This window comes from Cryptomeria japonica, chromosome 3 (genome assembly GCF_030272615.1).
Source record: "Cryptomeria japonica chromosome 3, Sugi_1.0, whole genome shotgun sequence".
Classification (NCBI taxonomy): Eukaryota; Viridiplantae; Streptophyta; class Pinopsida; order Cupressales; family Cupressaceae; genus Cryptomeria; species Cryptomeria japonica.
The window spans coordinates 198,048,076-198,060,614 of record NC_081407.1 but is presented as its reverse complement, the minus strand read 5'-3'; positions in this window follow the sequence as shown (position 1 = coordinate 198,060,614).

The window sequence follows — 12,539 nt, the reverse complement described above, 5'->3', positions numbered from 1 at the left end:
CTCTTGCAGCAAGAAAACTAAAAAACACTCCCCTGAAGAGGTTAGAACTCCCAAGAAAGTCAGAATCCAGGAGATTGATTCTGACATGGATATCACCGACAAGGCCAATACCCCCCGCTGCTCTTGCAGGCTTGCCTATAAACCCTCGGAAAAATCTCTGAGAGACCCCTCCTCTTCGCATGACATTGGAAATTCTACCCCAACCGATAATGTGGTTTTTATCCACCATAACCCGACCCCTCACTCTGTCAGTACCACCTAGGCTTCTGAAAGCCCCACTTCTTTAAAGAGTCTAGAGCTTGCAAATTCCCCCTTCTCGACTTTCAGACTGGAAAAAATGATGGTTGTGGAGGAGGCGAGTAGCATAAAAGAGGAGGATAACAACCTGGCAGCGTTGGAGAAAAAAATGGTGGCCCTTTCTAATAATGTGCAGGATATCACCAGCAGACTGGAGGTGACGGAATCCAAAATGCATGATGTTCCTAAATTCGCGTTGAATGTGATGCACTGCTCGACTACCACTCTATGCATCATGCAGGAAAGTGCGTCCAAGGGTAAAGGCAAGGATGATGAGGACTACAAGGCCCTATTTAAATTCCTCACCAAGGAATGGGCAAGAAAGCCCCTCCCCAAGAGGAGTCGTGGGAAAAAGAAGTAATTTCTCTGAATGCAGCGGAAAGCTGGTTTTTTGTTTACGTTTAGTAGCCTGCGGGCGGATAGCGTTAGCCTATGTTTTTGTTTGAATTTCTATGTTTATGGCCCTGCGTGGCATATGTCTAAAACTCTGCTTATTACTGATTTATTCCTGCTAAACTCTCGTAGAATGATAATAGTTTTTGATAGAGGTAAAAGGTTGTAACTCTACTGATTATATGCGGGCAATGGTTCTGCCACTGTTCTCCTTGTTGTTCCTATGGGTCAACCCCCTTGTTTTTTGGCTGCTTCTAATATCAAAAACAATATATTTTATAATTCTCTTGATGCTTTTATTGTGTGCAGAAATTTTTTTATCATCAATGTTTCGAATCACACTCCATGATTCATCATAGGATGAGAGAATAGTTTAAAGGAGATAATCACATAGTGTGATTCAAAACATTGATGATAATTTTTTTTTTGCACACAATCTAATCCAGAAGCATCAAGATAATTATAACATGGATTGTAGAAATCTAATAGCATTAATATATTTAATGTTATCTTCTTTTATTAGATATTCTATCTTGTTTTTTAATTTATTCTAATTTTCTACTTCTTATTTAAGAATTATTTTTTATTTAGTTGAAATTTTATTTTAATTATTTGTGTATTCTTAAATAGATTTACAAATAACAATTAAAAGATATTATAATTAATTATATTTGTAATTTTGTGTCTTATTAAAATTTTATTTATTGTAGAATAATTATATTTTTATTTGTATAATAAACTAAATTCTAAGTTAAAATCTAAATTAAAAGTTTAAAGTGTGTGTGAGAGAGAGAGAGAAATTAAATTTTGATTACTCTTTTCATTCCAATATTTAATGGATAACATGCATCCTTGGTGAGTTATCCTTAAGCTAGCATGCCTCTCTCTCTCTCTCTCTCTCTCTCTCTCTCTCTCTCTCTCTATATATATATATATATATATATATATATATATATCCCTATATACCTCTCTCTATATATCACTTCCTATATCTTTATCTTTCTATCTCCCTTGTCCTCTCTAATTGTTGCCCTCTTTCCATTTCTATTTCTCCCTCCTTTATACTTGAAACTTATATCTATTCTATCTCTTCTTTCTATCCCTATATATATACCTCTCTCCCCCTCTTTCTATCCCTATCTCTCCCTCTCCCCTCTCTCCCCATTACTCCATCATTTTTATATGTCCTCTCTCTAACACATACACACACAAAATGTTTCTCCTCTCTCTCTCTCTCTCTCTCTCTCTCTCTCTCTCTCTCTCTCTCTTTGTATGTGTGTGTGTGTGTGTGTGTGTGTGTGTGTGTGTGTGTGTGTGTGTGTGCATATATCTATGTATATATGTGTGTGTAGATATCTAAAATTAATTAAATTAAATATTTAATTAATTTATCCTTTCTACATAATTAATTCATTTAATTATGTTATTCATATTCTTCTTAGAGTTAATTAAATTAAATTTAATTAATCATGTCACTATAGTCCAATAATTGATTTATCAAATAAATAAATTATTCTCTTATTCCTCTAAAAGTCATCTAAATAATTAATTCTTCTAAGTTTCCTCTATTTAATTAATTAACTCAAGTCATGTGATTCCTACAAATCACTTCTTCTAATCCTCACTTAAGCTAATTAATTCTTCTAAAAGCCTCATTATCATTATTCTCCAATTTTTAATTCCCCCTCTCATTCTCTCTCCTCTTGTCAAATCCTCCTAACTTGTCCATTTGCATCCTAATCCTCCATTATTCCACCTAATCTCCCCACTTAATCATTTGTACAATCCTAATCACCATGATTAGGAGCGAAGTCAACAACTTGCCTTAAATGACTTGTCTCATCTCACCTTCCAAACCTTAAATGCACCAACTTTGGTCATTTCAAGGATTTCAAATTTCTTCATTTCCCCATGCTCCCTCACTTCCCAAAGAATTTTTAATTTCTTTTCTCTTCTCCTTTTCCCATGCAATCCATTATTTGAGAATTTTTAATTCTCTTGTCCTCTCTCAAGGAATTTTAAATTCCTTTTTATCCCCCCAATGTACTTAGGGATCTCTTCCCCATGTACCTCTAGGTCTGTGGAGACAAGAAATCCCTTTATGGAAAATCTCTTGAATCCCACACCTTGTCCTCTCAATCCCCTCCATCACTTTCCTTCAATCCTCACCCTTCATTCCAAATCGATCTTGGCCCTCTATTTCTTCCTTCTCAAATCTATAAATTGGGGTCTCCTCCCATTCATTCCATCATCTATCAAATGTGCAATCTCATGTTGTTATTTTGAGTTTATAATCATCTCCTCAAGCATCACCATTATAGGAAAATACATCCATCCTTAGTCATCTATCCATCTATCAACCCATCTTAGTGTTGTTGTGTGTTGAGAGCAATCCACATCCTATCATAGGACCAATCTAAACAAGTTGAGGAGGGGCGCATTCTCAACTTTATCCAAGGTCTAATAAGAGGAACAAGAGGCATCAAAGCAAAGGTATAAGGTTGTTTTGTGTTTTCTTTGAATGTTTATGTTTATTTGGATTTAAACTAACCTTATCATCCTTGCATTGTTTTCCCCTTGGTTCATTTTGGAATGCCCGATGGGACCCACGTCCCTCTTACTAATCTTTTTTGTGTTTTTGTAAAGTTTTTGTTTGTAGGTCTCGGTTCGACGTCTCAGTCTGCAAAACGACGTCTTCGCTTCACTGGATTGATGTCTCCATTGAAAAATTGGCATTTGCGTTTTAAAATTTCATATGTTCTCTCTCTGTGTTTGCAGGTTTTGGCGATTGGTGTCTGCATTCTACACTTTGGTGTCTCTATCCTTAGTGTCTTTTGGCACTTTTTCTTGAGCTTTCTTGCATTTTTAATAATCTAAAAGCATAAAAACATTTTAAAAAATCATTTAAAAACCACAAAAACAACTACTTAGGTATTTCTAGTTATTGGTTTTTGGCATAAATAACAGATTTTTAGGCTAATTTAGTTTTTGCAAGTTAATCGACACATCAACATTTGTGCAGACGGTTGACGTCTGCGCTATGGTTCGACGTCTCCACCGAGCCTAATTTCCTACTTTAATTCAAAATTTAAAAATTTGAATTTTCTAATCAAATGACTTTCTGCTTTTCTATTTCGGCGTCAGCGTAGACTAGTAGCATATGCACTGTAGAACAGGGTCCTTGCAGGTGTTAACTTCATGTCAGTTTTTAAAATTCATTTTTTTAGATTTTCCCACTTTCTACATTTCAATTCGTAGTCAGGGCCTACTTCGGTGCCTGCGCAGACGACCAACATCTGCGCCGAGGTAACTAGGATTTTGTTTGCTGATCAAAATTTGAGTTTTTCCATGTTTCTCTTCATGTGTCCAAGATCAATTTTCAAACCACTAACCTATTTTTTACAACTCGTTTGTCAAAGATTTCATTTTTTCAGTAGTATTAGTTTGTTTTTCACATTCCTACATTAGATAACACTTATAATGTGGGACTATAATTTACCATTGTCTTTCATTTTTTGTGCACTTGCACTCGTGTAGGGTGAACCCACTGTCACACCTATTACCCTCTCCCCTCACCTTCATAGACCTTGGGTGATGAGAAAGGTGATTGACAACACCCAATTTTTTTGTAGAGAGGGCTATTCTTGATTGGGGATTTCATGACCCCACAAGGATATCTCGAATTGGGACACATTAGGGATATCGAATATCTCAACGTGATCTCAAGAATCTTTTTCTAGCTCCTATATAAATATATCGGTCAGGTAGTTGAAGTGCTGAGTGAATTTGACGTATGTGGAGGCCCCCTCTGCACCGATAAGCTCAGTCAAAGCCTTAAGTGACTTGCTTCGATATTTTGGCGTTGGATTGGTGATCCCTCAGAATTACACTAAGAACCTTGTTGTAGTAGCCAAAAATCCCACATTCATAGTGCAGGGGATGCAGATCGTACCCCGAAGTTACTTCTCATGTTCCCACTCAACATGAGATAGGAATCCCTCGATTAAAGGATCTTCGGATCTCCGGGGTAAGAGAATATGGTATGCCCGAGAAGTGAGTGCTCTTTAAGGGGTAGCTAGTGCTACCAGAATCTCTATATGTATGCTTGTTTGAGGTATCACTTGTGCGAGAGGCCTATTGAATGGTTTCCATCTTCCAACCTAAGTTATATGTCTTCATTTTGTGCAAAACCAGTGATATTTTGTTTGAGCTAATCTAGGCCCCCAATCACTTTCGTGCTTGTAGTTAAGCATTTCCCTTGTCCAATGTGTATTCATTGTCTAATATTTTCTTGCCAAGAGTAGACAAAAAACCAACATTTTCCAAGTTTGACCAAATTTGACCAACTTTCAATAAATTGTTTTCACTTCAAACTATTAAACTGTCCTTTAGCGTCTCTACCCTATCAATTCTAAGTTTTGGCATCACCACCTCCATTGTTTTAGCATCCCCATCCTACTTCAACATCTCCACCCTAGTTACATTTCCAATAAGTTTCCTTCATGCACCATAAAACCAAGTCGCTCAAACACCCTAAGAAGTCCATATACCGCCAAGTCAAGAAGAAGCCTAGTTATAAGCAATTCCTCAAGTGTAACAAGTTTCTATACATCAATCAATCAATCAATCAACCTCAAAATAGGGGTAATACCTTGTAAAATTTAGATTTAGACCTCCATCTTTAATAAATTAATCAATTGCCTTTTGTGCTTGGGAAAGAATATCTCCCAAGTACCTTTGTCTAGTCATCGTGGGTTGATCAAAACCCTTATCCTTTGTCTTATTTTGCTTAGGGATGTTAGTCTACCCTAAGTAGAAGAGGACTTGATCAATATCATAAGGTCTGAATTTTTACATAGCTCAGTTGTCACCTTTCTTGTGGTCCACATCATCAATCCCTCACCTAGATACTCATCTAAGGACTAAGGTGTCATCCTAATCAAATCAACCTTATCCAAAATCAATCCTATCCAAATCAAAATCATCGTTTCCTCCAAATCATTTCCAACGTCCATCAATTCCTTGCTTAAGGTTACTCGTGTATGGTCTTGACTCTCTCCCAAAAGCAAAAATGGTCGCTAAAGGCAATGGGATACTTGAGACTAGTCACCACTTCGATCAAGATTTGCAATAAGAAGAACAATTTGTTGATCAACCTGAGATTTCTCCACGCATCCAATCTTTTTTCGATGATCCTTACAATCAAGACATGATGGAGAGATTTTCCAAACACAATCCTAATGGGCCTATAGCTCATCTCATCACTCAAGGGCACGTTTGCCCATAGGATTTGACCGGTCTATCCTTGATAGACCTCCGATAAGTGATCTCGTAGATTAACTCATTATTGATGTTTTCCTTCACCCACCACCTACAACATCCACACCCACAGTTTCTTTACCTTCAATTTCCATACCTCAAAGCGCGTCCAATCCAACTATATCTCAACCTCCTAGGTTGACCACACCTCTTCATAACTCCCTTAATTACATCAACATAAGTTTGCCTCCCGCTAGCACTATTCGTGTGTCGCATCCTCAAGTCACGTCATAAATTTCCATTTCTCCATACCAATACATTATTAGTGTTGGTATTACATCCTTGTCCAATCAAATCTCTGTGTCTAATATGGGTCATTATGTCCCTCATACCCCTAATCAATAACCTGGTCTCATGAAAGAAATTCACGACATGAAGGACCTTATCAAGAATCTTAAGAATGGGACAAACAAGAGACCTTAAACTTTTGAGGAAATATGTCATTGTAACTACGATCCTTATATTTCAGTCGCACCCTACCCACCTGGTTTTGAAATGCCTAAATTCAAAAAATACAAAGGCAAGGCTGATCCTAGAGACCATGTTCGTGAATTTCACATGTTATGCCAAGAGGTCTCTTATAGTGACATCTACCTTAGAAGACTTTTTCCAAAGAGTCTTAGTGGGAACACTCTCGCTTGGTTTTCTGTCTTAGCCCATAGCTCCATCAAGTCTTTTCTAGACCTAGTAGAAAATTTTGTGTTTCACTACGCCTACAACATTGAGAATGATGCTTCTATGATGGAATTATGCCATACAAAGCAAAGGTGTGAGAATTTGCCAAGATCTAGAGGCAATGGAAAGCACAAATAAGAGAGGACAAAATGTGACAAGAATAAACTGTATTCCTATCAATGATGCAAAATGTGATCAACAAGATCATCAAGATTGTTGTTGTTACATACAATGTAGATGAGCTTGCTTATAAAGGCAAGGATGAGAGACAAGAGAGCACACAATGATGACATGTGGCTCAATGAGATGCAAGGGTAGGTAGGAGAAATAAGAGTAGGTAGGAGAAATGGTAAAATGTTCCACATGAGGTGGATCACCCACTGAAGGTGGAATTGTCACAAATAAGTGGATATGATAAAGTAATAACAAGATCACACCATAAAAGGTGGAAATTATCCTACATACACACTCCCAATGTAGCACATCTCCCTAAGTGTCTCATATGCAAACTAAAATGTTGTGCATGTACCTAAGTAAACTTAAGTAAAGTGTAATTATATCCAAGATGAATAAATAATTACACCAACTCCCCCCCTTAAGTGAAACTTAGGGGAATGCACTTAAGTCTACAATGCAACTAAGCAATGCAACATGGGTCCCGACTACTAGGCCATGTTAGGCACCCATGTACAAATGCAAATGCAAGAAAACAAATGCAATGAAATCTCTCATAAAGCGGGGAAAGAGAGAAAAAACCCAATGGGAAAAAACCCTCCCCAAAAAGAGAGATGAAAACTATACAGGAAAGGAACTCTCTTAGAAGTGTGTGAGGAACAAAACCCCATGTGAGGAAAAATTCCCCCCCCCCCCCCATATGAGAGAAGAAGAGAGACTAGGTACCCCCTTCCCCCCAATGTAGAATTTGTAGCAATGATATAAGCTCGATGATGTATGAAGAAACAGCTCCACGAACGTCGAACAACATTTCTCCCCTTGGGAAGAAAAAAAACCAAAGATGTATCCATGAAGTCTCCCCAATCATGAAGGGAAGATGTAGGAAAAAAACTCATGATGTATGAAGTCTCTGAAAACTGCTCAAGTGTCCCCATGTCGATGCTGAAAGTTACCCCCTCCAACGGTGGTGAACTGCTCCACACTACTAAAAAAGACACTCCAAGATCTAGTGGAGATGAATGTAAAACAATATCCAAAGACTCACATGTCTCCTCTAAACATAAAGAGACCTCCTTCAAATGTTGTACAAAGGTATCTACAATCATGTCAACCTCTAAAGAATGATCATGTAGAGAATGCACAAGAGGGTCAGAGTGTTCCCTCACAACAACCAAAGAAGGATCATCTTCATCAAAGAGAAGATAAATATCATCAATGATGTATCCCAAATATGCAATGTAGGACTCCACAAACAAACCTGCAATGTCTGTCAAGTAGTCATCCCAATGAACTGAAGTTGGAAGACATGAAATATCTTGTTGCACTAAATCACAAGAAGGAAAAACTGTCGCACTAGCTGCATCATCAGGTGCAATAGGTGATCTGATATCAAGAGGAGGAGATAGAATACAAGGCTCAAGAACAGGGTCACATGTGAGAACACCCAAGTTCAAGTACCCAAAGTTCTCCTCAAATTCCGAATCATCAACATAGGAAGAATCAACCTCATCAATAGGACCAAAATGTGAAAAGGACTACAATCGAGATGCATGATCAACCACCCCAGTCACAATGATAGCTCTAGTCTCCAAGTCTCTAATGATAATGGAATTAGGTGTGAACTCCACAGTTTTCTTAGTTGCGCCATGTGTGATTTGATAGATGGAAAGAAGATTGTTTGTCAAGTGGGGTACACACAACACATCATTGAAGGAGTTATCCCCAATGGAAATAGATCCTTTCCCAATCACATCCATGTATGTATGATTTCCCATCAAAATATGCGGCATGTTGCAAGGCTCAAATGAAGAGAACATAGATTGTGAAGATGCCATATGATGAGAAACCCCTGAATCTAGAAGCCATCTCCCTGAATCATGACTTGTAGTAGCACAAAGAGTTTGTTCCTTTATTCTTTTCCTTGGAAGAAGAAGTCGATGTAGACATTCTAGAAGGTATGTTGATTTTGTTCTTCTCAAGAAGATTCTTCAACTCATCAATATCCTTCTTGTAACAATGATGTTCATCATGTCCTAGCTTCTTGCAATATGCACAAAAAAGATTGTCCTTATATGATTTCCTCTTGGGTGAGGATGTAGAATCACCTTGTTGTGGAGAGGATGATTTTACTCCATCTTGTTGTGGTTTAGACTTAGGTTGCCTTTGATTCTTTCCTTTTCCTTGATTTCTTTGATTCCCTTTAGTAGCCACCAAAGCTTGTGACTTTGAAGATTTGAGAATCCCCATCTTGGTCAACTTAGATTGCTCAAGTATCAACATCTCCGTGAATGAAGCAAATGAGGGAGAAGTATATGAGGAACCTTGAGCTAACCTATGGGTGTGAAAGCTAGATACAAAGGTTTCATACTCTAAGCGAAGTTTGTCCAACAAGTTACAAACCAATTGAGCACCCATTTTGTCAATGCCACAATCCTTTAGCTTTGCTCTTAGGTCATTTGATTTTTTGACATAATCTTGGATTGTATCAAAATCCTTGGGATCCAATGTTGTGAGTTCACTATCAAGCTTGTAGCCCTTAATCTCATCAACTTGTCCATACAACTTCTCATAAATATCCCAAGCCTCTTTAATTGTAGTGCACTTATCAATGTGAAAAATGAGGTCATCTGATACATACTTTCTGAGAGTTCCAAGTGCCATAGCATTCTTAGTGAGCCATTCAATTTGAGCATTTGGACCAGCCTTAGGATTAGGTGGTGCTGTAATAGTTCCAATTACATAATGAATGAGTCCTTTTTTCATTAGTTTACTCCAAGCCTTAATCTTCCATGATGCATAATTATGAGGAGTTAAAAGTGGAAATTTAGGAGAACCCATAGCATCAAAATGAAAAAATACAAGATAGAGAGAGGCACAATCACACAAGACACCCCCCAAAATTACTCAATCAAGAACCCCCCCCACCCCCCCCCCAAATGGTGATTTGGCACTTTATACTTAGTGCGTATACAATGGGCCACTCGCAAAACAAGGCAAGGTGGACTTCTGATTTCAATTTTACAACTTCTCAAAATGGAATATAAGAGACTTCAATAAATACTGCAAGTGATCTAATCTAATATCCAAGCAAAATGCAAGTACCAAATAGTCCAAAAATGACCAAATACTGAAAGTACAATATCCACTCAAAATCATTGAAAACTAATGACATATTATGAAATTATAGAAAAAGTTATGCACTTTAAAAAAAATGGCACCTGAAAAGGATGTCGTATGACCCCAAACGAAGCCTTTGAAGTTGCAAAATTTGGGATTAGATAGATACAGTCATGAGAATCTACAAATTCTGAAAAATCTGTCCATCAAAATCAGAAAATTCTTCCACCATTGCGAAGAGCACAAAATTCTAGCCCATTTAAAAAAAAAATTGCACCAAAAAAGCTGCCAAAATGAGCAAGTTAGAGCCATTTGAAGTTGAACTGCAATTTCCAAAATGCAAATGAGAAGGGGTCCAATTTTTTTTTTAAAACCCGCTGATGCAAATTAATGTTAGAAAAATGCTATCTTAAATTTGACGGTCATTTAGCCGTCAGGAAAACCTCTCCTCCACTGTGTGGTGTCTGTACTGTACGAACTTGCTGACATGGACCAATCGCAGTATGCCACGTGTCATACGGTCGGATTACATGTAGTTCCAACTGGGCGTACAGATTGTATGAAAATATGAGGTGGTGCTGACATGGTGCCAACTAGGCGCTGAGTGTACACGATGATGTGTCTGTTCGTACTGCCAATGTGGCAAGCTACATGCCAGTGATGCAGAGGTTGGTGGCAGGGTCCACGTGGCAGTGTATAGGTGGAACCAACGGGAGCTATTCAATGATGGTATGATGAAATAATAAGTATCTGGTAGATTACTAAGAGGGGGGGTGAATTAGTAAACTGAAAAAACTGATACAAACTTCCCAAACTCAATCTCAATCACACAAAGTAAAAATATCACTATCAAGATCAATACTCATAAGAATATCGGTTGACTATTATAGCAACTTAACCATAAACAACTTTAATCTTGTAAACATCCAAATGCTTAATCATATATCAACACACTTCATCTCTCAATGCTTCCAGTTATCACGCCTTATCAGAAGTAAATCAAATCAACAAATAAGATCATAACCACAAAATATTCACCACATGACACAAATGTTTATAGTGGAAAACCCACATAGGTAAAAACCACAGTGAGATGAGACTTATAAGATAGCTATCTGAACTCTTCTGAAGTTCGACCTGTTAGGAGCCAAGCCTGCTAAAGCTTTTACAATAAGTCCTATTAAGAACTGATCCTGTTAGGAATCCCCCAGTTAAGAGATTTACAAATGCCTTGATAAAAAGCAAGTACCTTGTTAGGAGTAACCTTGGTAGAGGATTTAAGAATCCAAGCTAATGGACCACCTTGTTAGAGGATTTAAGAAGTAACCAAGCTTGTTAGAGCTTACCCGGTTAGGGGATTTCAATTTTGTTGTAATTGTTAGAAGACAACAGGTTTTTCTTGATCTATCTGAATAGCACTACATTTGCTTGATTAGATCCTTTTAAGCTTCAATTTGCCTTTACTCAAACTACAGATTCATTATCCGGTTAGGCAACCACACACTCAACTGATTTCTGCCAACACCTTTTACAAAACAACTTCATCGACCTTAAATACAAATCAATTAGGTCGGTAACACAACAAAAACCTAATTCTCTCATAGAGATTACAAACAAATCGGTTCAAGTGTGACCGTTGGATTTACATAGCAATCTGTACACATTCTTCAAGAAAATTCCAACCGCTCCATGATCACCGCTTCATCGGACTTGTAACTCATGATGCGCTTTGCATTAGATGCAATACATTTTGCTCATTCCCTAGATAATCAATCAAACGCGCCAAAACAATCTGAACTTATCTTCATACAATGACCACACGTGTCACCATCATTACCGCTCAACATCAGATAATAAACCAACATAACCATTTCAAAAAACTTAATCGTTTAGGGTTTAGCAAAACAACTGGTAGGGTTTACCAGTTACATAACATAGAAAGGGTTTAACCTTATACACCGGTTACCGGTTCAACTCACATACTTACATACCGATTTACAACATCTTCCACATTTCTCTTCCTACCGGTTACAAGACAATATCAATAACAACAATATCAACAATATCATAAATACCATTACCAGTTAAATTGACATCAATGACAACATAACATATCATTAATACAATCTTTATGCAAATGCCAACAATCTCCCCTTTGGCATTGATGGTAATACAAATATCAATGCCTCTGATTGTTGTTGTGATTGGTGAATAGGAATCCTGGTTTACATTACCAAGTATTCACCATGCTCTGTTTGTCTTTAGCCTGTCGCTGGTTTGTCTTTGCCAATACAAATATCTTCTCCTAAACACATAATTCTTCTCCCCCTTTGACAACAATGCCAAATTGAAAGTAAAACATGTAATGCCAAATTTTCACTGTGCATCAACAACATACTACAACTTGATGCTCCCCCTGTGGAATACATCCACTTTTTCATCAATCCTTCTAAGATTTTGCAAGTAATTTAGGGATTGATGCAATCTGCATCATGCTTAACTAACTTCATGAAGAGGGACAACCCCTAGTTGACTTCTAAGACACTCAAATGTAGTCTTAGGCA